Raw genomic sequence first — 23,123 nt, 5'->3', positions numbered from 1 at the left:
ATGAACACTGCTGCAAAGTGAGTTTTAAACATTACCAAGGCCCAGATTCTAAGCTGCATTCAAGTTGCACTTGACACAGTTTAGGAGGCTGTATGGCTCTAAGTTACCTTTTCATTCAAACAATACTAGGGCTGGCTGGAGACTGGGTCTCAGGCCTACCCCTGGTCCCAACATCACTGGGATCACCAGGAAGTAAGCCCTGGTTACACCCCCTTCCTCTCAGTTATACCCTATGCACGAGAGGCTTAGAAGCTGGGTGGCGTATGCTACCTGATAATTTCCTGGCATAGAGAAGAAATCTCAAGAGGCAGGATCCACCAGTTTTACAGCTACTTCATGCTACTATCATAGTGCAAAGTAGCCAGTGCCAGGCCAGGATCTGCTCCCTCATGTTTCATACCCACTTCACACAGGTATGAATAATTATTCAAGATGCCTGGTAGTGGGTCATCTGGCCCCATGATCTGTTTTTAACTTCAGTTCATCCAGATGCTCCTCAAGGAACAAGAGAAAAGACATTTTATAAGAACCAGGTAAAGTACCTAGCATTCCAAAAATGAAGCTCAGCTAATAATGTGCTAATTGTCAGATTCCATCTGGGCTATCTTGCAAAAAGCGTTGGGTTCTTGGTAACACATTCGTTTGTATAGAGATTTACATGGTGGCAAAACTACTTTTATTTTTTAAGCCACCCTTTAGTTAGTGGCTGAAAGGGGGGGGCGGGCCCTAATTGTTTTTATATGCTCTATAATGTAAATTCACTTACTCAAATATTCATTAGACATTTTTGGTTCTTAGCCACCTTTACAGTAAGTCTTCACTGAGTAAGTTTTCTTTAAGCTTGCCCTGTGTTTCAGTTTGAACTCAACTTGTCAAATAAAGTTGTTACCCATGAAACAAGTACATTTTTTTGTGATATTTAAAATATATCTTCATTTAGGATAGAAAACAGCAAAAAGATGTGTAAAATATATTCATGAAGAGCACAAAGACCAGAACTTCCTGCCTCAGTATGAAAAAGTATCATGCATTACAGACTCCTTCTCTTGCCAAATACGGTCAGGAAGTGACTGTTCCCCGGAGACTGCACTTTCAAATAGCAATTTTCAACAAGAAGGGCAAAAAGGAAGCAAAGCAAAACAAAACAAAACAAAAAACCCTCAGCTCTTCTTTATTACTGTTAGTTTTATTTAAGACAAGGGCAAAAAGCTGCAGATACACATTGTTTGTACGGGTTAAAAAAGAAAGTGCTTAAAAATAGTCTGTGAAAAATATATCACCAAATCGCTAAAACATTCATGGTAAATAAAATACTGTGAAACATGAGTGCTGGATTTCCTTAAACAGAACAGAGTTTTGCTAATCCACACTTCACTAACCTGCATACCTGGGTGAAAACCTGACCTTGCTGAAGTCAATAGCAAAGCTCCATTGACTTCAATGGGTATGTGTACAGTGAAAAGTAAGCCCAGGGTCATTTGACCTTGAGTTAGCAGACCCTGTGTTTGCTAATCTAGTCTTAAGTGTCTACACTTATTTGTAACCCCAGATTATAACCTGGAGTTCCAACACCTACACTGCATTATCTGGGCCCGAATCCAACCACCCATATCCCAGACTTCCTGGCACCCTCCCAAAATGTGGCTGCTCTAGCCATTTCTTCATGGTGCAACGTGGGAAAACTTGACTGTCCACCAAATTTGACTGTCCAGAGGACAAAGAAAGTCATCCTTTGCTATTGTGGAATACTCTTGGCAGACTCCCAGAGCACTAGTCCAGTGGGGCTGTGTCTAGGTCCTGGTTTGATTCAGACTGGACCACTCCCCACCTGCATGGGGTCCTGGGACCCTGGGTCCAAGCCCTGGGTAAGTGATAGTTGTGTGTAGATGGAAGAGGGGTTAGTCTTGAGCTTGAGTTCAAACACTGGGTTAATATTGCAGCCATACTCAGTGGGGCTAGGACTTCACTCCTTGAGTCTGTTCCTACAGTCCTTGCTCAGGAGAGGACTGTAAAACCAGGGCACTTATAATTTGCACAGAAGAATAGCAGTCCCTCTTAATGCCTCATCTAAGCCTTAGCAGCAGATGCTGGAGTGAGGAATTATATTAAAACTACATTATTTTAACTAACCCTACTGCCAGGCCTTTACCACAAGAAATGAGTCAAAGATACTTATGTATATTGATGCTAAGATATTTATACAAAGTTTGTGGGGGTTGACTACACCACATATTCTGTACAAGCCTTGGCTAAGTATTGCTGCTTTTCTCTCCCAATGCCCCCAACGCACCCCTTCATATTGATTTCTTACCCGACCCCATCCCTTTGTTGCATCATGCCTGAAATTAGAATGTAAAGCATCCTCCGTCAGGATTAAGATGGGGCAGATCCCCAGTTGAAGTCAATGGAACTACAGCACTCCACGCCAACGGAGCATCTATCCCCATCACTTCTTACTTGTACTGTATGAGCTCATCACATATTTGGGTGCTGTAAAATAATATATCCAATAATTAATGGCAATTTTAATTATGAAATATAAGAAATAATTACACAAATCACCACTGGCAAAATAAATTAACAAAATATATTTTGTGACATGGGATCCTTGTTTTGTTTGTTATTTCACATACTTGCTTTAGGGCCTGATCATTGCACCAATAGAAGTCAATGGTAAAGCCTCTTATGACTTCAGTGATGCAGGATCAAGTCATTCAGGACCAGTCCTGCTTCCATTGAATTCTATGGCAAAATTCTGACTCACTGCATTGGGAGCAGGATCAGATCTTTACTCACTAATTTACAAAATTCAGTCATTCACAATGGGCGCCCAGTCATAGGGAGCATGAATGAACAAGGTCCTAATGAACTGGCAAAAGCCAAAGCCTTTTTTTGTTCTTATTTTAATAATGACATAGCCGTCCAGTACATATTAAAGGATAAGCAGGGTTGCTGCAATGCAAGTGTTTTGTACGTACAGGCATTCTGAGGCAGATACCAGTCATTGTTACACTACATCACTGATCCTATATACACTAGCTATCTATGCCCACCAGCCATACCAAACCATACTAAGCAATTCTAGCCCAGATCCTCTAAGGCACTGGTTCTCAAAATGTGAGTTGGGACCCCAAAGTGAGTCCCGGGTGGTGGGGCTCGGGTGGGCTCAGGCTTTTGGTCCCCCCTCCTGGGGTCCTGTAGTAATTTTTGTTTTCAGAAGGGGGTTGCGGTGCACTGAAGTTTGAGAACCTTTGCTCTAAGGTATTTAGCTCCTAACTTCCATTGATTACGATAGAAGTTAAGAGTCTATATACCTTTGAGGACCTGGGTATCCCCGCCCACAGGATCCACTGTCACGATGCTCTTCCAACAGCACTGGCTTTAAGTTTTCATTGCTTTGCTTCTTTATTTTTTCAATTTTCCATTGAAGCTGGTGAATGTTAATTCCCCTTTGGGGTGTGACAATACTGGTGAGAGACAGGCATTGTGCTCATAGTATGTCCATTGTGCTAACTGAGGGGCCTACAGCCTTGGGGAGAGCCTGAAGAGACACTCATGTTGAACTGGGTCCAGTCAACTGTGCTCTGTGTGTGTGTGTGTGTGTGAGTGTGAGTGTGAGTGTGAGAGATGTGGACAAATATCATTGTAATTGTTTAAGTTGACACCACTAAATAGACGTTAGCCAGTCTGGTCTGCCGGTGAAAAGTCAATGCATTAATCCTGCACTAGAATGCTGGTTTATAATATTTCTTTGGCTGTGGAATTGCTCATTGACCAGAGAATTTATTTAAATCCTCTAGCTCACTGATGGAATAATATTTTAGGAATAATACTACTACATATTAGAGGATACATCAGTAAAAGAGGATAGTAAATGCACAAAGGCAATAAGCTTTTTTACTTGACAAAGTACCACTTGAGTTACTATAATTTACAAGTAATAATCCATTTATAGGGTAAGAGAAGGAATGACAGAAAAAAATGTATGGGCAGATGACAAGAGGAAGGCTGAGGACTACAGATGTAGCCTGCTTAAAATTCAGTTTATTTCATCTAGATTCCACTTTGAGCCTTCCTGAATGTCAGGAAAGAACATTAAGGCAGTGTTTCTGTAAGATATGCCATCCTGTATTGATATCATTTGAAGACACTGAAGGAAAAACCACTCAAATGAAGTCCATGTTTTATCCCATGTAACCAGAGTTCTAAACGTACAAATATAAACCTTAACCAAGACAAAAAATGAAATATTCTGTATTATTTTAATAAGGAAAAATGTGCTGAGAATTGCAGTGGCAGGTAGGATGCCAATCTTGCTACATACATTCCTTTCTGTAGTAGCCAGCACAATTCTACTACACTACTGAATTTTTTGTCTTCTGAAGGTACAGAACAGAAAAGTGGTGGCTCTAGTATTAATATTGCAGTTAGAAAAACTGACTGATGTTCTACCAAACTGTTCCCATTATGGTTTCTGGGGGGTGGGGCAGGGTAGTACCTCATAACTGAATAATCTATTCATTTGGTTAGTGGATTCCTGGCCAAGTTTTCAAAAGGTAATTTACAGCTGTAATGTCCTGCAAAGATTAGCTATTTCAGGATCCACAAAAGTTCCCAACAGTTACAATACTGATGTATTACTAAGTCTTCTAAATGGAGTGAGAAGGAAACTAGTTTAAAGATATGTTTTACTGTACATTTTGCAAGAAGACAGACTAAAAATGTGACTTTTCACATTTTTCTTGTCATATCCAGAATATCTACCAATCAGCAATATATACAAAATGTTTGCATAACTGCATAAACATTTACAGAACAATTTCTTTTAACACTAGAGTTTTCATGGAATTTTATTATTTATAGCTGGGTTTGCTTAATTCTCCTTCCCCTCCCCATTGTTGCTCATTAGTGTAATTAATATGTAGTGTTGGCATAGCTTCCATCATTGCATTTTCCACTGGGGGAAAAAGAAAAAGAAAACACCTCTATTTTGCATTTACAGCCCATAGATTCCATGTTGCCTTTTCTCACTTCTCACATTAAACATCTAAAATAATAACCCTCTTCAGATAATTCTTGCCCTAATTTTAGAACTGCTAATGGGATCGTAAAAAAACTCTTTCAAAATCCCTTGCTAAACACTATTATTTTATATACTCTCTAGGAGCAAGCAGCTCACAAGCCCTCTGCTTTGCCAAAATACACACAACAAAGCATACAGCCAAATCCTCTGCTGTGCCAAAATTCACACAGGAACATGTTGTTAGCTATTCCACAAGGCAAGGATCTTGCGCAGTTTACCTGTGCTGTAGATTGCCTAGCACGGTGTTTCTCAAACTGTGGGTCGGGACCCCAAAGTGGGTTGTGACTCCTTTTTAATGGGGTCTCCAGGGCTGGCATTAGACTTGCTGGGGCCTGGGGCCAAAGCCCTGCCACCTACAGCCAAAGCTGAAGCCTGAGAGCTTTAGCTCTGGATGGCGGGGCTCAGGTTACAGGCCCTGTGCATGGGGCTGAAGCCCTTGAGCTTTGCTCCCACCCACCCAGGGGCTGGGACTTGGGTTTTGGCTTTGTCCCACCCTCTCCCTGGGCCACCAGGCTCAGGCTTCGGTCCCCCCTCCCGGTGTCGTGTAGTAATTTTTGTCAGAAGGGGGTCATGGTGCAATGAATTTGGAGAACTCCTGGCTAGCATAAACTTGGATGCTGCAAAATAATATGCAATTATAATGACCAATAATAGTCAGCACATCTCCTTCTTCTTGGTGTTCTCTAACTTCCGGGTGGGTTAATTAAGAACAGGCTGGGTCCAATGGAATTGCCTAATAAATAGCCAATTGTACTTCTTGCAGCACCTGGCATTTTCTCAAGGCTATATCATTCTTCAAAAACTGACCTGGCCCACTCCTGCATAGCTTGTGAAGTTAGATGAAATCACGGGTGAAAGTTGCAGATGCATATGCTGCATTGCCCATGGTAAAATGAAGCACTTATTGGGATGTCAGTAAGAAAATTACCACTCCTGCCCTGTAGGGAGTTCCACATTTGGACTCAGAAAGCAGGTAATGGGAAGATGTGTAGATGATTAATCAAGTGAGCATCTGTATTTAAAAGATCATAAAAGTGTAAGAGGAAACAAGGGCATTTTTCTGAGGAGACAGAGTAAGAATGGTGAGGTCTAGTAAACACAATAGAAAGACTGAGCATTCTAAGAGTTATAGATATGAACTTCGAACCTGTGTAGATTATGAAGCCACTGTTGGGGACTGTTTTTGTTGTTGTTGTTTGTTTGCTTCATAAACTAATGCATTCACCTGATTTGGTAGTGGGTAGTAAAGACCTGTTGGTCTCCTGTACCCCCTTTTCTCTCTCTCCATCTTGCAAGAGTTCAAAATCAGTTCAGCATGTCGTTAGACAGAATAGTGATCCCATGGAGAAAAGTGATCTTAAACACTGCGTCAGCCTCCTGTGCTACCTTTAAACATGTCCGGAAATCAAATAGTTATTTAGCCAAATGATCCTATTAAAACCAATTGTTGGGGATGAGTAATTGTAGATTCTACTTTGGAACATGTCCAGGTACCAAAGGTAACATCAACCACAAAAATGATATGGAAGAAGATTTATTGCACCATAAATATTATTAGTGAAAGTCCTTGGCATTGCACAGTACATGCCCATGTAAAAAGAATAAGGAGACAGAAATTTTTGCAACAGAAATTCAGTCTTTACTGAAGCTCCAAAACATCATGAGTTTGCATATAGTATTTAAAATAGCAACACACTGACTTTGAGAGCCAATTATTTACATGCTAATTTGATTTATCTGGGTAGATTTAGTTTAAATGTTTTTGGTTTTGGTTTAGCCTTAGAAGCAGACTTAATGTTGAAACTGCTGAGGGATACTAGTCAGTGCAGAGGGAAAAAATAATAGCCAGGAACAAAAGAATATTTTGCAGTTGTTTGTTGAAAGCAGTATCTGAATTTCAACGAATAAGTTCACACATCAGGGAAGTGCACACGACATGGCTGCTATTGCTAAAGGTTCTGTTGGTATTTCCTTTCGAGGCATCTTTCCATTCAAAAAATATTAACTCAGCCATAGAGATTATTTTTCAGCTGAAACTTTGCAGGCAAGTGTTTATCTTGGGAAAGAGCTGTTATTTCTTTAAACACGATTGCATTATAGAGTTCAACCATTTTGTGTGTGGTTTGCTATCTCTTTTTTCATGTTGCTGCATAAGTAGAGGCTGAATGTTAAAAAAAAAGTGGGCATCTCATTGAATTGATGTTTTTCAATATGGTACAAAAAATAAGTGTTTGAGTTCTCTATGTTTGGAGCCATTTTTTTTTATGGGCTTTAAAATTGTTCAGATATTATTGTTCAGACAGATATTATACCTGCCGGTCATCAGGTCTGCACATGCAAATACAGATTGCCTGAAAAATTGGAATTCAGTTTGAGGTTCCTTTGAAACACACTTGTCCATGCATAGCCTTTTGTTTTATGAATTTTATTTTTTAAGACATTCTTACTTAATACTAGTACTTAGAGAACTTCTCATGCATACATCCCAAAGGCCAAGGTTTTCAAAAGTGATGGGATTTTGTATGCCTAACTTGAGATGCCTTAAAGCAGCCTGATTTCCAGAGTGGCGGCTGCTTTATGTATATAAGATATCTCAAACTGGTTGAGCCAAGTAGTTGAGGCCCCTAAAATCACTAAACATTTTTTGAAAAAAACTTAGCCAAAGTGCTTTAACAAGGTATGGAAGCATTATTATACTCATTTTACCAATGGTAAAACTAAGGCCTGGTCTACACTTAAAAATTGGATTAACTTAACTATGTTGGTCACAGCTATTAAAAGTTTTGTGCCTGTGCAACATAGTTGGGTCAACCTAGCCCCCTAGGTAGATGTGGCTAGATCAATGGAAGAATTCTGCCATCAATGTAGCTCTTGGAGCAGTGGATTAACTACATTGACCGAAAAACCCCTTCAGTCTATGTAGGAGGTTTCTACACTAAGAATGCTACAAGTGGCACAAATGCAGAGCTGTAGGTGTGCCACTGTAGCAGCTGTAGAACAGACATACACTAGGGACAAAAATGTTATATGGTTTGCCAGAGATGGGAATAGAGCCCAGGACTCTTTAATGCCATGCCCTATCCACTACACCATTTTACCTCCCAGTTTAGACTTTATGACCTGTTGTAGTAAGATATCTCTTACGTGCATTGTCTACCCTTTAAAAACAGTAAATAAAATAGAAGGGATCTGCTAATCTAGTTTTCTAAAGTGTTTTCTTATTAATGTAGCCAAGCAGGGCCTTGTCTACACTGCCACTTTAAAGTGCTGCAACTTTCTTGCTTAGGGATGTGAAAAAACACCTCCATGAGTGCAGCAAGTTTCAGCGCTGTAAAGTGGCAGTGTAGACAATGCACCAGCCATGGCTCCCAGCGCTGGTAGCTACACCCCTCGTGGAGGCAGGGCCGCCCGGGAGGGGTGTGGGGGGGAAGTGGGGCAATTTGCTCCAGGCCCCAGGCCCCACAGGGGCCCCGCAAGCCCTGGCCGAGAATCCCTTACCTGGCAAATCACCCGGTGGCAATCCAGGTCTTCAGTGGTGGGCCCTTCAGTCGCTCCGGGTCTTCGGCGGCGGGTCCTTCAGTGCTGCCAAAGATGCGGAGTGAGTGAAGGACCCGCCGCCACCACAGACTCACAGCGCCGCCCGGTGAGTACAAGCGCTGCAGCGGGTGGTGCCTTTTTTTATGTCTGCTCCCCCGCTTTGCCCCAGGCCCCCTGAATCCTCTGGTCCTGCTGGTGCCACGACTACACAGCCGCAGCAGCGCTTTACCGTTGCTAGTGAAGACATGCCTACTCAGAGGCAGTGTGACGAATTAAGAAGGGAGTGTCTACAATGCTCTGAATTTTTTTGTCTTTTCCAGGTTAAGCCTCAGTCCCCTCACATTATTATAACTCTATTGTAATTCTGTTTAGAGAGTTTAATCTAAAAATTTCACTAACTTCATTTAGCGGGGTCCTTTTGTGGGGGCTGAGGCTATTTCCCACCAATCCCTTATATAAAGCATCTGATGAAGGTTGATCCTTCCTAACTGCTACACATCCCTATTTTTCAGTTGTCCCTTTAGGGAAAGTGATTGAATGGTGGGGGCTGGGGTATGTGTTGTTCCTTTGTCATTTATCTGGAAGCTTTTCTGCAGCCTTGACAGTCCCATCTAACAGAAACAAAGAAATGATCATTAGATCAACAGCTCAGACCTTAGACCAGCCCCTCAGTAACCTTGGAAGATTGTGGCGCACACTTACATTATATCCCTCTCCCATCCCCTTACCTCATTTTGCTTGATGAAGTGATAATCAACAGGCCTTGGGCAGTGACAAGCAGATAATCCAGGAGATACAGAGGTTGCTTTGCAGTGTAAGGCCTGAGGGCTACTCCAGCTGAAGTGACTACAGAATTCTAAAACAAAAGCGGGAGACTAAGCACTGTGCATGGGGAGACAGTCTGCAATCACCAGCTGTTGGAGTGAGATTAATTATTAATTTCTTCTGAGCAGCCTTTCCAAGAAAGAATAAGACAAAAACAGCATTTGCTGCAGGCCTGCTCAGCTATATTTCTTCTTTTTTATAATTATACACATACATGTTATATGTATTGTGCACACAATATAGAGATATGGATGTATATATTATACATACCATGTATATGAAGGTAGATATCCCACAGGATCAACAAATTTATCAGGTACTTTAACCACCATACCTGCTCTCTCCCTACTAACGCTAACACACTGCACATCGCTAGAGTTTCAAACAGCCACTATTAAAAATTTTAAAAATCAAGTAGCAGGGACAGTCTTTTTGTTTTGTGTTTGTATAGAGTCTGAAGTTTTCACACGCATTAGGAGGTTGAATTAAAGACTATGGGAAAACGTAGGGCTGACCTTGACTTGCTAACGCCTGTGAAAACCACAAATTGCCTTGTCTTCATTAGGATCTTACCTCATGTTAGCCAACTCATGTTAAGAGCACACCTTTCTTCCTAGAGAAGACAAAGCCTCAGAAGATGTGAATTCTTTAACAGAATTCTATTCAGTAAATTATTTAAGCCCAGGCCTAATTTTAAGTACCTGAGTAGTGCCACTGAAGCATGCTTCATTCGCTGCTTAAGTTTAAACATGCTTAAAGGTGCATAAGAACATTTGTTGAATCAGGGGCTGGAATATTAAATGAGTTGGAAATAATGTGCCAAACCCTGATTGCCTTACTCAGATGAGTAATCACATTCATTTTAATGGGACTGTGCATGTAAGTAAGGTGAACAGGATCTGACCCAATTTTTGCTAGTCAGTATCTGCAAATAATGTAAATCTGTAAATAATGACTCTTGCCTTGGCTTCTGCTGTTGATGTGGCATGGGCACAAGTAATCTATCTTCTGAGTTTTGAAAATACTTTATCAGGATTTATTCGTTCTGCTTATAAACAAACAGATTGCCTCAAAATCCTATCAAATTCTGATTAAATTGCTATGCTAGAGTCAACAGGTACAGACTATAGGATTATTGCTTGTTACAAGCCACAGCATCAGGTCTGATTTGCTAGTGAAAGATTTTAATAGAAGAAATGAATCATTCCACTAATATTTAGTGGGGATGAGGACTCAACATCAGTTCCTGCAGAGCTGCAGCAGGATGCAGTCTGCAGATCTTTGACAATGGCTTCACGGTCTTCCTTGGAGACCGATTAAGCTGAAACTTATTTTCCTGCATGCAAAAAGAGAATGCCAGTAAGAGGGAGCAGGTGGTGGTCCCATTAAAGCAGCCCATGCAAAAACCAGAAAAAACTAAAATCCATAAATAAATGAGAGCAACAGCTGTAAGAGGATTTGGAACTGGAGGATAAGGAAGTTCTGAAATCTGTAAAATAGGAAGGGGTGGCTTTATTTACTCACTGTTGATGGTACTTCCTGTTGTGACCCCTGTACAATGTTTCATAACAGCTTGGGGACTGCAAAATTTTGTGCAATAATGAGGAACAAAGATTCTTAGTTCCGCCATGGTATCTAGAAGACTTAATGCCTGTTTTATCTAGTGCTGCTAGAAACTTCAGCAGGTCCAGAAAAGAAAAAGACAGCAACAAGCAATTTTTTTCCCCCCACAAGCGTGTAGAAAATAATAATCTTAGTATTCAAAGTGCCAGACTCTAAGCTCAATTACCCTGGTATAAATCTTGGTAACTGTGTGTTACCTCACGGTGTAAGTGGCCATATTGTTTATAAAGCACTTGAAAAATGAAACAGCCCATCACATCAACAATTAGCCTTACCAAGTGGCTCTGTGTGCTGCATGCCTGTTTGTCCATCCTTAGAACAGGAAAGCAGGGGCAGGGGAGTGACATAGGGAAGGTAGCCGGGAGCTACCTTTGTGCCTGTGTCATGGTTACTCTATTGCACCAACTTGTAACAGCACTTTATGGGGCCATTATCCTGCTACAAAACAATCTGAAAACAATGCCAGTCTCCTCCTTCCTCATTATTTGCCTGCCAATCCCTACATTCCCCCTATGCGGGGGCTAGGAGGGTGCTGGTATGGAAGGCATATTGGCTCTATGCCATCAAGAGAAAACCCTCCTCCATGATCTATTCTGCGGGGACTATTTAAGCTCCGTTTATAGACATTTTGTGCTAATAGAGCAGAATAAATGGGCCACAGTATGAAACACACTTGTGGCCTATACCTTTCGACATGCAGCTCAGTAAGAGGTGTGAAAGAACAAGCAAATACACTTCACGATATTTGCACATTGTTAAGTAATAACAACTGCAGATGAGCTGAAACCATGGCTCACGAAAGCATGGCTCACGGTATTTACTAAGTAAATCCAAGTGGATTATTTGCTAGAAATACACCCACACTTCAAATACTGTGATAACTGGCAATAAAAATGGAGCCTGGATATGCAGCCAAGAAGCTGAAATAAAGTACCTGAGAGGGACAGGCAGCACATTAGTCATACAAATCATTCTGAATCACCATACTGTTGGGAAGCAATCCTGGATGGCTGCAGTTCATCTTATAATACATGTGGTACAAAAGGCATATATTGCACATTTGTAAGCTAATGCGCTTTACAGAGATAATTGGAGATGAACAAGGGAAGGGGGGGATTTGGAGGTATTAAAACATAGCTTGTAATATTTATTAAAACACTTAGTCCAATGGAAAAGTTGTGTTTGAAAGGAGCAAGGTTTAAGTTTGTCTTAAGAACCAAAATTCCTAAGCAGAATAGAACAGGCCTCTATTTTCACAGCAAAATCATGTAATTTATAATAGTGTATTTGTTTCTGACATTTACACGTGATTTGTCAAGTATGACAGTCCACCGCAAAAGATCACACAACAAGGGCTACAGCTGGGGAGGGGAAGAATGAATATATCCTGGGCTTTTTTCTGTTTGTATTAGACGGTCAAATTGTTCTCCCATACCCCTGTACCAAGAGAGACTGCTGCATCCCAGGGAAATTCAGTCCTGGGAGAAGTCAGCTAAAGAGGTTTCACTAGAGGAGGACATCTTTAACTGTGGATCAAACTCGATAAGATAATTGCAGGTAGAAGTTACCTGGGAACTTGTATAGTACCGCTTCAGGGTAAAATGATATCACCCCATTCCTGACTAGCATTGAGTAATTTTGGAGCTAAGCTGGCCTGTACGTGGAGTATAGGATGTGGGTGCCTTGAATCACTGTACCTTCACTCAGAACAGACATTCTGACACCTGGGAAGGCCCTGACTCATGCTGATGGCATCCTTGCATCCCTGGGCTGAATCTGGCCCCATATGTGTAAAATTTTTTCCTATGGCATGAACTCAGGGAGTTCATTGATAGTCTAATTAAAGTAACTTTAAACGTTTCAAAGGGATTTTGTTTCTCCCATTGGAACAAGAACAATAACCAAACCAAACCAATCACACATGTTCTACTAGTAGAGAGAGCAAACCAGTTGGAAATGGAGACTCCGCTAGTCCCGCTAATTCTTTAGAATGAGTTATATATAGTCTTTGGTGGATACTTTAGCTGTGCCATTTGTATCCTTTAAGCACAAAGAGTAGGGCAATTACTTTTCATTTTGTTTGTAAAATAGTTTATAGTGACTATCATGTTTGGGAATGTGGCTTGACTGACAGCCGTGAAGATGGAAGCCATCTGTTTATTGGGAACATCATGAGCAACAGTAGGACAGGCTCACCAATATTGTCTCATCAACTTGCCTCTCACCCGACCTAGAGGGACAATTTCTACGATCTCTCACTTCCTCCCTCTCCTGACACTACTAACAAATATGCCAATTCATGCCAGCTACAGTGAAGGATGAGAGTCTACCAGGAAGTTGGAATTGGATTGAGACCACCAATTCATTTCACAAAGGCCAATGACCAGCCCATCAGATGGCTTTCCATTGTGAGACCTAGTGAATAGCAAAGCAGGAACTCAGAAGAGAACAAGAATGTGACCCATTTTGTTCTTATTTTTACTGCTTCTGTGGTACACATTTTGGGAGAAGTGGAACAGCTGTGCTCTGCCTCCTTGTCTCAGTCACATGCTAGATATATAGGCTCAGGGACTTACTTCTCACCTGCAGAATGTACACAAATTTCAGCTTAGCATTAAAAACACAGCACTGAAAAGTACAAATTCCAGCTAAGTATAACAGAGTATTAAAAGTACAAAACAAGTCTGAATAGAGGTGCAGTCTTGAGGTAGCAAACATAATGAGTGAAGTTTGCAGCTCTCTCTGTAACTTTAATACACCACCATTTTCGGTTTTACATCCAGATAGGACCAGGGCCGGCTCCAGGGTTTTGGCCACCCCAAGCAGCCAAACAAAAAACCAAAAACAAAACAAAAAACAAAACAAAAAAAGCCGCAATCGCAATTGCGATCTGCGGCAGCAATTTGGCGGGAGGTCCTTCGCTCCGAGCAGGAGTGAGGGACCATGCGCTGAATTGCTGCCGAACAGCTGGACGTGCCGCCCCTCTCCAAAGTGGCCACCCCAAGCACCTGCTTGGTAAGCTGGTGCCTGGAGCCGGCCCTGGATAGGACGGTAATATTGTAGAGAAGGGGAAGGGCAATTATATTCCTGTCAGGTTCCTTCCAGCACCCAGTATATGCTATTTTCTTCACTTAGAGTCAGACTGGAACTCCTCCAATTTCCATTCTCCTGTGTGGATCTGGCTGGACATAAGTGTGGGGAAGTATGCTGTGGCCTGTAAAAAACATGTAGCAGATTACCCCTCTCTCTACACAAGAGGAGAAGCTCTGAAGAAGCTGTACATAGGAGAGATCTCTCTGAGGCATAATGTCTCTCAGAGTTACTCCTGGCACTGAGTGCCTTATATACTATTCTGTGCTCAGGGCTGTATCTTAAGGCACAATACAGTCATTAGTAATGTTGGTGGGAAAACTCCCTTCCTGATCTTTGCAGTTCATGATGACTAATAGTTACCTTAAATGCACAATTCTGAAGCCTAATAAATGGTGCTAGTGTATGAAGATGCCACTGTGCCTGCCTATGCGTTCTGCTCTTGTACCTCTATCGTACCATCATCGACGTAATGGGCCTTGTAGGCCTGAAGAAAAACAAAACTCTGTGCGTTGGAGAGCACAGAATTTGGCAGAAAATAAATTTCTTGCAGTTCTTTTCCTTAGCTGGTATTTTGTCTCTTCTGAACATATTCTGGATGAGTCACAACTACTCAGAAGCACATAGCAACAGTACACAGCAAAAAGCCATACATGCCTATACTGGCAAGCACAGGACTAGAAAAGAAGATGGAGCCCTTAACTTCATCTGCTGAAAAATTATTGCCAGCTTAATGTTCCCGAGACATTCTGGGATGTCCCCTCAATTATTCTGGGATGGGAGTGATCATAATATAGATATAAATAAACATGGTGTTTATAGTGTGATGTTCCTCTGGTTTTATCTGGACCTGTGATCTGCTAGGTCACTCCAATCCTTGACTTTTCTTAGCCACTGCACTTAAGACTCACTTAAAAATCACAAATATCAGTGCTTAAAGTGTGAATTTCACTTGGAGTAACAAGCCGCACATACACCCTGTTTGCTGCGCCACTGTGACATTCCCCTGGTGTTATCTGGACTGGTGATCTGCTAGGTCACTCCAATCATCCACCGCATCCTAATCCCAAATTGACCAAAGGAAGGGGGGTGACTCTTTCAGGAGTCCAACAGATCCTTTGTTGCTGCCTACGCCAGTGTCCTTTGTTCCTGTGAGACTGGGCTGGGTTTATCCCATACATGCCCCGATGAGGTGTGAACTGCCCCTCTGCTCCTGGAGAGTTTTGCCTGAGCTTGTTTTAAGCCATGAGGACACATTTTCAGCCTCATAACTATATACATGAAATTACAACCTATAACTTTACTATAACAACAATGCTCAGTGCACCACAAAGACACCCAAAATGACAAACTTTGCATTGGATACCACACAATCATATTATAATGATGAACATGAGGGTGCAGGGTGTTTCCCCGAGGCACAGAGTGTCACATATAGTACTTATCCTATCTAATTGGAAATGGAAAAGACCAGTTAGCCCATCAAGTCCATTGCCCTGCATGTGCAGGTTACAATATCTTGAAAAAGGCCACGTCAACATTAAACGGGCACTGCTGTACATTTGATTTTAGCCATATCTACCATGGAAAAATATAATGTGAATTAGAAACTAAAGGAAACAATTTAAATGCTGATGAGAAAACAAGATTGAAACTCAGCCTTCAGACCTTTGTTTTAGTCAAAGATTTGAAAGAGAATATATATTGGCATCACAGCTTGATCCATGTCTCAAGAGCAGACTTTTACCCTACAAAGACAGAAGTGGCTTGAAAGATGTTCTTTCAAACAAAATTCTGGAGGCAATGAGTGTATCCAGCATATCTCTGAAGATGAAATCTTAGAAGAGTGCAAGACTCCAAAGGAGCCCAGCCGGGCAAACACCTAATGGACAGTGAGCTCTCATTCTCATTGACCCGCTGGCCCCTTTTCACAACTCTGGATGTGCAAAGAGCAGTGTAAATAGCGCTGCGTGTAAATGAGATCAGGCGTAGGGAGCTGTACAGAGAGGAGAGAAGGTTGTTGGAGGGTCTGTTTGTGATGAGAAACACTGAGGTTGAAGTAGAAAGGAAATATGGGGAAGGCAGTTACGACTGAAACTGAAACCAAGCCCTACATACACGCCTGGCCTTGGATATTAAAACCTCTTTCACTGGGGGAGGAAGTCATTGGCCGAGCTCCCAGTTTTTCTTAGCCTCTTTTTGAAACTCACTATGGGATATTTTTACATCTACTTGAACAACTGTCAGACACAGGCAGAAGGGACTTAACATCAAAGCCTAGTTAGAAGGATAGTGCCTGTAACGGTGCAGCCCAGCCCGCCCCCGCTACTGCACTGCGGGATCAGCACCTGGGCTTGTTTCAACTCTTGGTTACATCAGCGGAAGGGTTTGCGGTAGTGGAAAGTCTGGCAAGAAGGGGCTGCATCTTTGAACCTCACTCTGCCTGGGTGGGGGGGCACAGTCAGTCAGTGCAAGCCCAAAACAGGATGGTGCTCTGTGCAGAAGGAATGTGGCCAGCCTGCTTGGTGATGCACTGATTCAGCCCATCTCTAGGCAGTTTCTGCTGGAAGGATCCCTGGCTGTAATTTAAAGCTGTCCTCTACCAGATGAAGTCCTGGGTGTGTGGGTGGGGGAGAGATAGTGCCTTTCCCCAGAGCGAATGCTACCTCCCAGGCTGGTGTGGGGCTATGGGCAGGGTTATATTCCCACATCACTGGCAGGAGTGAGTGTGGCGTGGCGTCTTTTCTGCACACCACATATATTGTTCTTGTCTTCTAAGAGTCACCCCTCCCCCCCCCCCCCCGCCCCCCGCCATCCACTCTCACTACTTGTTGATGCAATGAGAACCAAAGGATACTGTGCATGTTAGCACTAAAGCAACAAGAAAAAATCCTCCACAGGCAGGGGAAGTGAACTAGATGGCCTAGGAGGTGTTTTTCTATCTCTAAGTTCTATTGTTTTATGAAGGAATATATATATATAAATCATCCGAGCACCATGCTTCACTCTCTCTTTTTATGGGTCAGATATAGATCAATATGATTTTGTGTTGAGTAGCATATTCTTGCCATTGTTTCAGAAAGTAAAAGTTTGCCCAGTTCCCTTTTTTTTTTTAAGTGATGATCCACAGCAGAATAAGAAGCAGCCCTGTGATTTAAATTTGGAGAACAAGGGGCTACCGGAGCTGTTGGCCCCCGAAAACTTCCTGTGATCCATTTCCTTTTCACTTGTTGTTACAGAGAGAGACATGGCATAACAGATACTGGTCTGACAACTGGGTTTTTTTCTATGACTCAAATTTTGTGGCAAGTCTAAATAAATCTAAAGCAGTCAAAGCAGGAAGCATGCCAGGGGCATGGCCAGGACATTCCTATGGCCTGACTAATTTTGGCTATTGTGCCAGAATTGTGCTAACAGGAGGGTATCTCAAAGGTATAAATAAGCCACCCCTTACTTTAACTTACATTTCCTCAGTGTGTAAATTATACCCACTTAAGCATCTCCTTACATTCACTCACACATTGGAAAGTGGGTGTAATTAGTCCTGATGGAGGCTGAGTGCATCTCAGGATATGTCTATACTACCCGCTGGATCGGTGGGCAGCGATTGATCCAGCAGGGGTCAATTTATCGCGTCTAGTCTAGATGCAATAAATCGATCCCCGAGCACTCTCCCGTTGACTCCTGTACTCCACCGCTGCAAGAGACGCAGGCAGAGTCGACGGGGGAGTGGCAGCAGTCGACTCACTGCGGTGAAGACACCACAGTAAGTTGATCTAAGTACATTGACTTCAGCTATGTTATTCACGTAGCTGAAGTTGCGTAACTTAGGCCTGGGCTACACTGGGGCGGGGGGGGGGGGGTGTCGAACTAAGATACGCAACTTCAGCTACGCTATTCACGTAGCTGAAGTCAAAGTATCTTAGTTCGACTTACCTGGCTGTCCTCACGGCAGCGAGTCAACCGCCACAGCTCCCCCGTCGACTCTGCTTACTCCTCCTGCCGAGGTGGAGTACAGGCGTCGATTCAGGGACCGATTTATCGCGTCTAGACGAGACACAATAAATCGATCCCCGATACATCAAATACTACCCGCCGATCCGGTGGGTAGTATAGATGTACCCTTAGATCGATCGATTTCCCCCCCCCCAGTGTAGATCACAGTGTAACTTACATCGTCTCACAATTCACCTCTGAACTCTGTCTCCATATCTTTCTCACTTTGATGTTACAACATAAGATAATGTTACTAGATGACATGAACAAGGCTCTACAGTTTTGTAATGTTTAATGGTAGTAGCTTTGGATTTTTTTGCTAGCTTAGGTGGATTTCTTTGAAGTGATTAAGTTTAATACCTGCAACATCTCATCAGGCTTACCCCCTTTAATAATAAATGTAGGAGATTTGAAAAAATTTACCTCAAAAGCATCTAACTGACATAGCAGCCTAAATCTCATTTTTAAAGTGGCATCAGAACTTTGGAAAAGCTTCCATTCCTCTCCCCCCGCCCCCAATTACCTGATTATTTCTAAAAATGAGTATGTGGGGCATGTAAACTGTTTATAATTTTTAGAAAATGTGGGGAGTATCTCTTTAGATATTTTTTAAAAGTAAACCAAAATGTATGAAAGATCAGGCCTCTTTTAAAGCAAAGAAAACTGTCCTCCCAGCTATCTTCTATTGTTAACAGAAGAAAGTAGAAGATGTGTCATTTTGAGACCAGAACAACAACTGGATGTAGATGCCAAAAGAAGAGACTGCAAATGCCTTTGATTAACCCTGACCTTCAATGTGGAATCATGATTCCAGTAACCCATGTCTCACTTAACCAAATGCTTAGGAGTACCTTGAATGAATGAGTTTGCTTTAAAAGTATTTTAAATGCATCGGTCCCCACATATAATCATGCAAATCCAGTGGACTTGAGTACTGGCTACCTCCTCTCTTCCATCAGTTGTTCCCTTATCCAGACAGTTGTCTCAATGGCAGGGAGTGAGTATTCAACAGGAGACTGCTGGGGAAAGGGGGGGCCTCGCTCCTTCTTTGACAGCGTTACTTAATAACTGCTGCCAAAAGCGAAAGACACTGTTCTTATTTGTGATATACCTAGCCATAGTAATGAATGAGCACGTATGAGAATGGAAGTGTGAGTGCTCTGTGATGGGATGTGATTTACTGTGCCTGAGTGTCAATGTGATTCATTAAGTGTGTGTCTAGAAGGAGAGCAGAGTGACTGGAGAGCCTACCAGAGCTAGGCAAAGGAAAATATAAAACCTGTCCAGTTTTGAGGGCTCATACTCTCTGCTTACAGAGTCATCAATCTTCCTGTTTGGAACCTCAAACACCAATCTAGGATGCTGTCTGAAAATGACATGCAGACTTTTTTCTGCACTGCACTTTTCTCTCTTCCTTTATCACTGTCTTCTTCCCACACTGGCTTTCCCCTTCTCTCATTTTCTCTTCTTCTCCTCCTCCTCTCTCTCCATCAGCTTTTCTCAAAGAAAGGATGAAGAAGCCTCTTCACTCTTTCTGCTCCTGTCATTCAGCATCTATGCAGTCCTGGCCAAATGTTTGTGGTTCCGAGAAACGTGGGCTTTCCACTGATTCCAGTTCCAAAGGTGGGCTAGATATATATTAACAAATACTATTTTTTCATACAACACGGTGATTATACAATTATTGATTTGCTCCATTGTATCTCCATTTTACTTCAGAAAACGCAAACACTAGGCAAATCACATGATGCAAGCCAATCAAAATCACGCAAAAGAAGGAAAAGTATAAATAATGTTGACCTGGTGATAGGATGTGAGTTTTATACTAAAATAATAGATTATTTATGATATATTATTTAAATTATTAACTCTGTGTGCTGAAGTTGTACCAGCCTTTTCCATCTAGGGATCTTAGAGAATTTTATAAATATAAGACATTTGCCAAATGTATCATGCCTCTCTGATCCAAATAAAGTAGAATAACCTATTACTGCTACCAACTATTGTTAAAGTAGTAGAGGCCTATGCTTTGGAGTGGAAGGTCCCAGATTCATTCCCTGCTGACAACTGTTATGTAAACAATTAACTGGTCACACAACATCCCATGAGTTCTTAGCATACCCATTTCACAGGCCACCAAACTGAAGCACGGAAAGACTAAGTGACTTATCCAAGGTCACACATAGCAAGTCAGAGCAGAGCTGGATGTAGAAACCAAGAATACTGACTCCTTGTGCCTCTTTTTAACCATTGGCCACAATACCTCTCAGAAGTGCAATAGTATAATTGTTATGTTGTATTATTTATTACTTGTATTTTGCTAGATGTCACAATGTGCTAGGCACTGTTCAAACACAAAGATAGATTGTAAGCTCTTTGGGGTAGAGACTAAGGCCTGGTCTACACTACGACTTTAATTCGGATTTATCAGCTTTAATTCGAATTAACCCTGTAACCGTCCACACAACGACGCCATTTAATTCGATGTAAAGGGCCCTTTAAATCGATTTCTGTACTCCACCCCAACGAGCGGAGTAGCGCCAAAATCGATTTTAGCAATTCGAATTAGGGTTAGTGTGGCCGCAATTCGATGGTATTGGCCTCCAGGAGCTATCCCACAGTGCATCATTGTGACCGCTCTGGACAGCAATCCGAACTCGGATGCACTGGCCAGGTAGACAGGAAAAGCCCCGCGAACATTTGAACTTCATTTCCTGTTTGCCCAGCGTGGAGAGCACAGGTGACCACAGATACCTCATCAGCACAGGTAACCATGCAGGCTGATAATCGAAAAAGAGCACCAGCATGGACCGTGAGGGAGGTACTGGATCTGATCGCTGTATGGGGAGAGGATTCAGTGCTTGCAGAACTTCGTTCTAAAAGACGAAATGCAAAAACTTTTGAAAAAATTTCCAAGGGCATGATGGAGAGAGGCCACAATAGGGACTCTGAGCAGTGCCGCGTGAAGGTCAAGGAGCTCAGACAAGCCTATCAAAAAACAAAGGAGGCAAACGGTCGCTCCGGGTCAGAGCCGCGGACATGCCGCTACTACGCCGAGCTGCATGCAATTCTAGGGGGGGCTGCCACCACTACCCCACCTTTGTTCGTGGATTCTGGGTCGGGGATAGTCTCGACGCCTGAGGATTCTGCCGATGGGGTAGAGGAGGAGGAGGAGGAGGAGGATGAGCTTGCAGAGAGCACACAGCACTCCATTCTCCCCAACAGCCAGGATCTTTTTATCACCCTGACTGAAGTACCCTCCCAAGCCTCCCAAGCCAGTACCCAAGACTCTGACCCCATGGAAGGGACCTCAGGTGAGTTTACCTTTTAAAATATAAAACTTGTTTTAAAAGCAAACGGTTTTTAATGATTACTTTGCCTGACTTTGCATTCGCGGTCAGTTCAGCTACTGGAAAAGTCTGTAGCTACTGGAAAAGTCTGTTAACGTGTATGGGGATGGAGCGGAAATCCTCCAGGGACATCTCCATGAAGCTCTCCTGGAGGTACTCCGAAAGCCTTGCCAGAAGGTTTCTGGGCAGTGCATCCTTATTCCCTCCTCCATGGTAGGACACTTGACCACGCCATGCTTGCAGCAAGTAATCTGGTATCATTGCCTGACAAAGCCTGGCAGCGTATGGTCCCGGTGTTTGCTGGCATTCAAGCAACATCCGTTCTTTATCTTGTTGTGTAATCCTCAGGAGAGTGATATCACTCCTGGTAACCTGGTTGAAATACGGGAACTTAATTAAGGGGACAGAGGTGGCCGTTCCTACTGGGCTGTTTGCCTGTGGCGGAAAATAAATCCTTCCCTGCAGTTAGCCAAGCGCAGATGGGAAATTGGCCCTGAAGTTTTCCGCGTTTGGCTAGCAGGGATCTTCCCTGTTACCAGCCACGCGGTGGGGGGAGGGTACCGTGATCATCCCAGAGAATTCATGGCGAGGGGGGGGGGGTCGGCGGCGGGGGGGGGTAGTTTGGTGCCTGCAGGGATCTTCCCTGATACCAGCCACGCGGTGGGGGGAGGGGTACCGTGATCATCCCAGAGAATTCATGGCGGGGGGGGGGTTAGTTTGTTTTCTGGTGCTGCTGAATGTTAACAGAAAAACCGCAGCACTCTACTTGCCTGAAGGGGCCCAGACAAGCCCCCCCACACTGCCCCCCCCCAACTGGCTGAGATTGGCCAGGCTTCTGCAGCACTCTACAGGCTATGCTTGGTATGTGGGAAAGGAGGGTGCAGAAGCTGTAAAACAATGGCTTACCATGGCCGCATGCAAGCCGAATTCTGTTGCCCAGACCTGTGATCTCTAGCAGCAAAGCCACAAGCACTCAGCATTAAGAGGCAAAATGCGACCTTGCACAGAAATCACATGTGCTATGTAATGTGAACAGTGTTGGTCACCGTGAAAGAGTATAAGCATTGTTCTGCAAAATGTAGCTTTTAAAACAATTCTCTCTTTTTTCCCCTCCCTACAGCAGCTGCAAATTCCTCAAGCCTCCCTCCTCCATCCCGAAGGTTATCACAGATAAGGCGTCGTAAGAAGAAGACGCGGGAGGACATGTTTTCTGAAATTATGCAATCCAGCAGGAGTGACAGAGCTCATCTGAATGAGTGGAAGGAAACAGTTTCAAAGTATAGGAAAGAAGTCAGTGAACGTGAGGAGAGGAGGGACCAACGTGAGGAGAGGAGGGACCAACGTGAGGAGAGGAGAGACGATCGAGATGAGAGATGGCGGCAGGAAGACCAGAGGATGAAGGATGCAACGCTGGGGCTGCTCCGGCGTCTGGTGGAGGTTCAGGAACGACTGCTGGAAAACAGACTGCCGCTTCAGCCCCTGTTCCACCCTCCCCCCTCCCCATGTTCCGTATCCTCCTCCACCCAGACGTGTAAGAACGCGGGGGGGGAGGCTCCGTACACCTTCCCATTCCACCCCAGTAGACAGCCCAAGCAAAAGGCTGTCATTTTTTTAACCTT

The 23,123-nt window shown here is 43.1% G+C and overlaps 1 long non-coding RNA gene across 1 annotated transcript; it reads right to left on the bottom strand.

Annotated features, from left to right (window-relative positions):
- Positions 1-1,165: 1,165 nt before the first annotated feature.
- Positions 1,166-9,457, bottom strand: LOC128830637 (uncharacterized). The gene is made up of 2 exons (XR_008443625.1): positions 9,349-9,457; positions 1,166-2,490 (listed from the first exon to the last, which is right to left on the bottom strand). It is a non-coding gene; the product is annotated as an uncharacterized LOC128830637 (long non-coding RNA).
- Positions 9,458-23,123: the final 13,666 nt, after the last annotated feature.

Source organism: Malaclemys terrapin, chromosome 1, assembly GCF_027887155.1.
Source record: "Malaclemys terrapin pileata isolate rMalTer1 chromosome 1, rMalTer1.hap1, whole genome shotgun sequence".
Taxonomy (NCBI): Eukaryota; Metazoa; Chordata; order Testudines; family Emydidae; genus Malaclemys; species Malaclemys terrapin.
The sequence above is the reverse complement of the archived record's forward strand: the minus strand, read 5'-3'. Positions and strand labels throughout refer to the sequence as shown.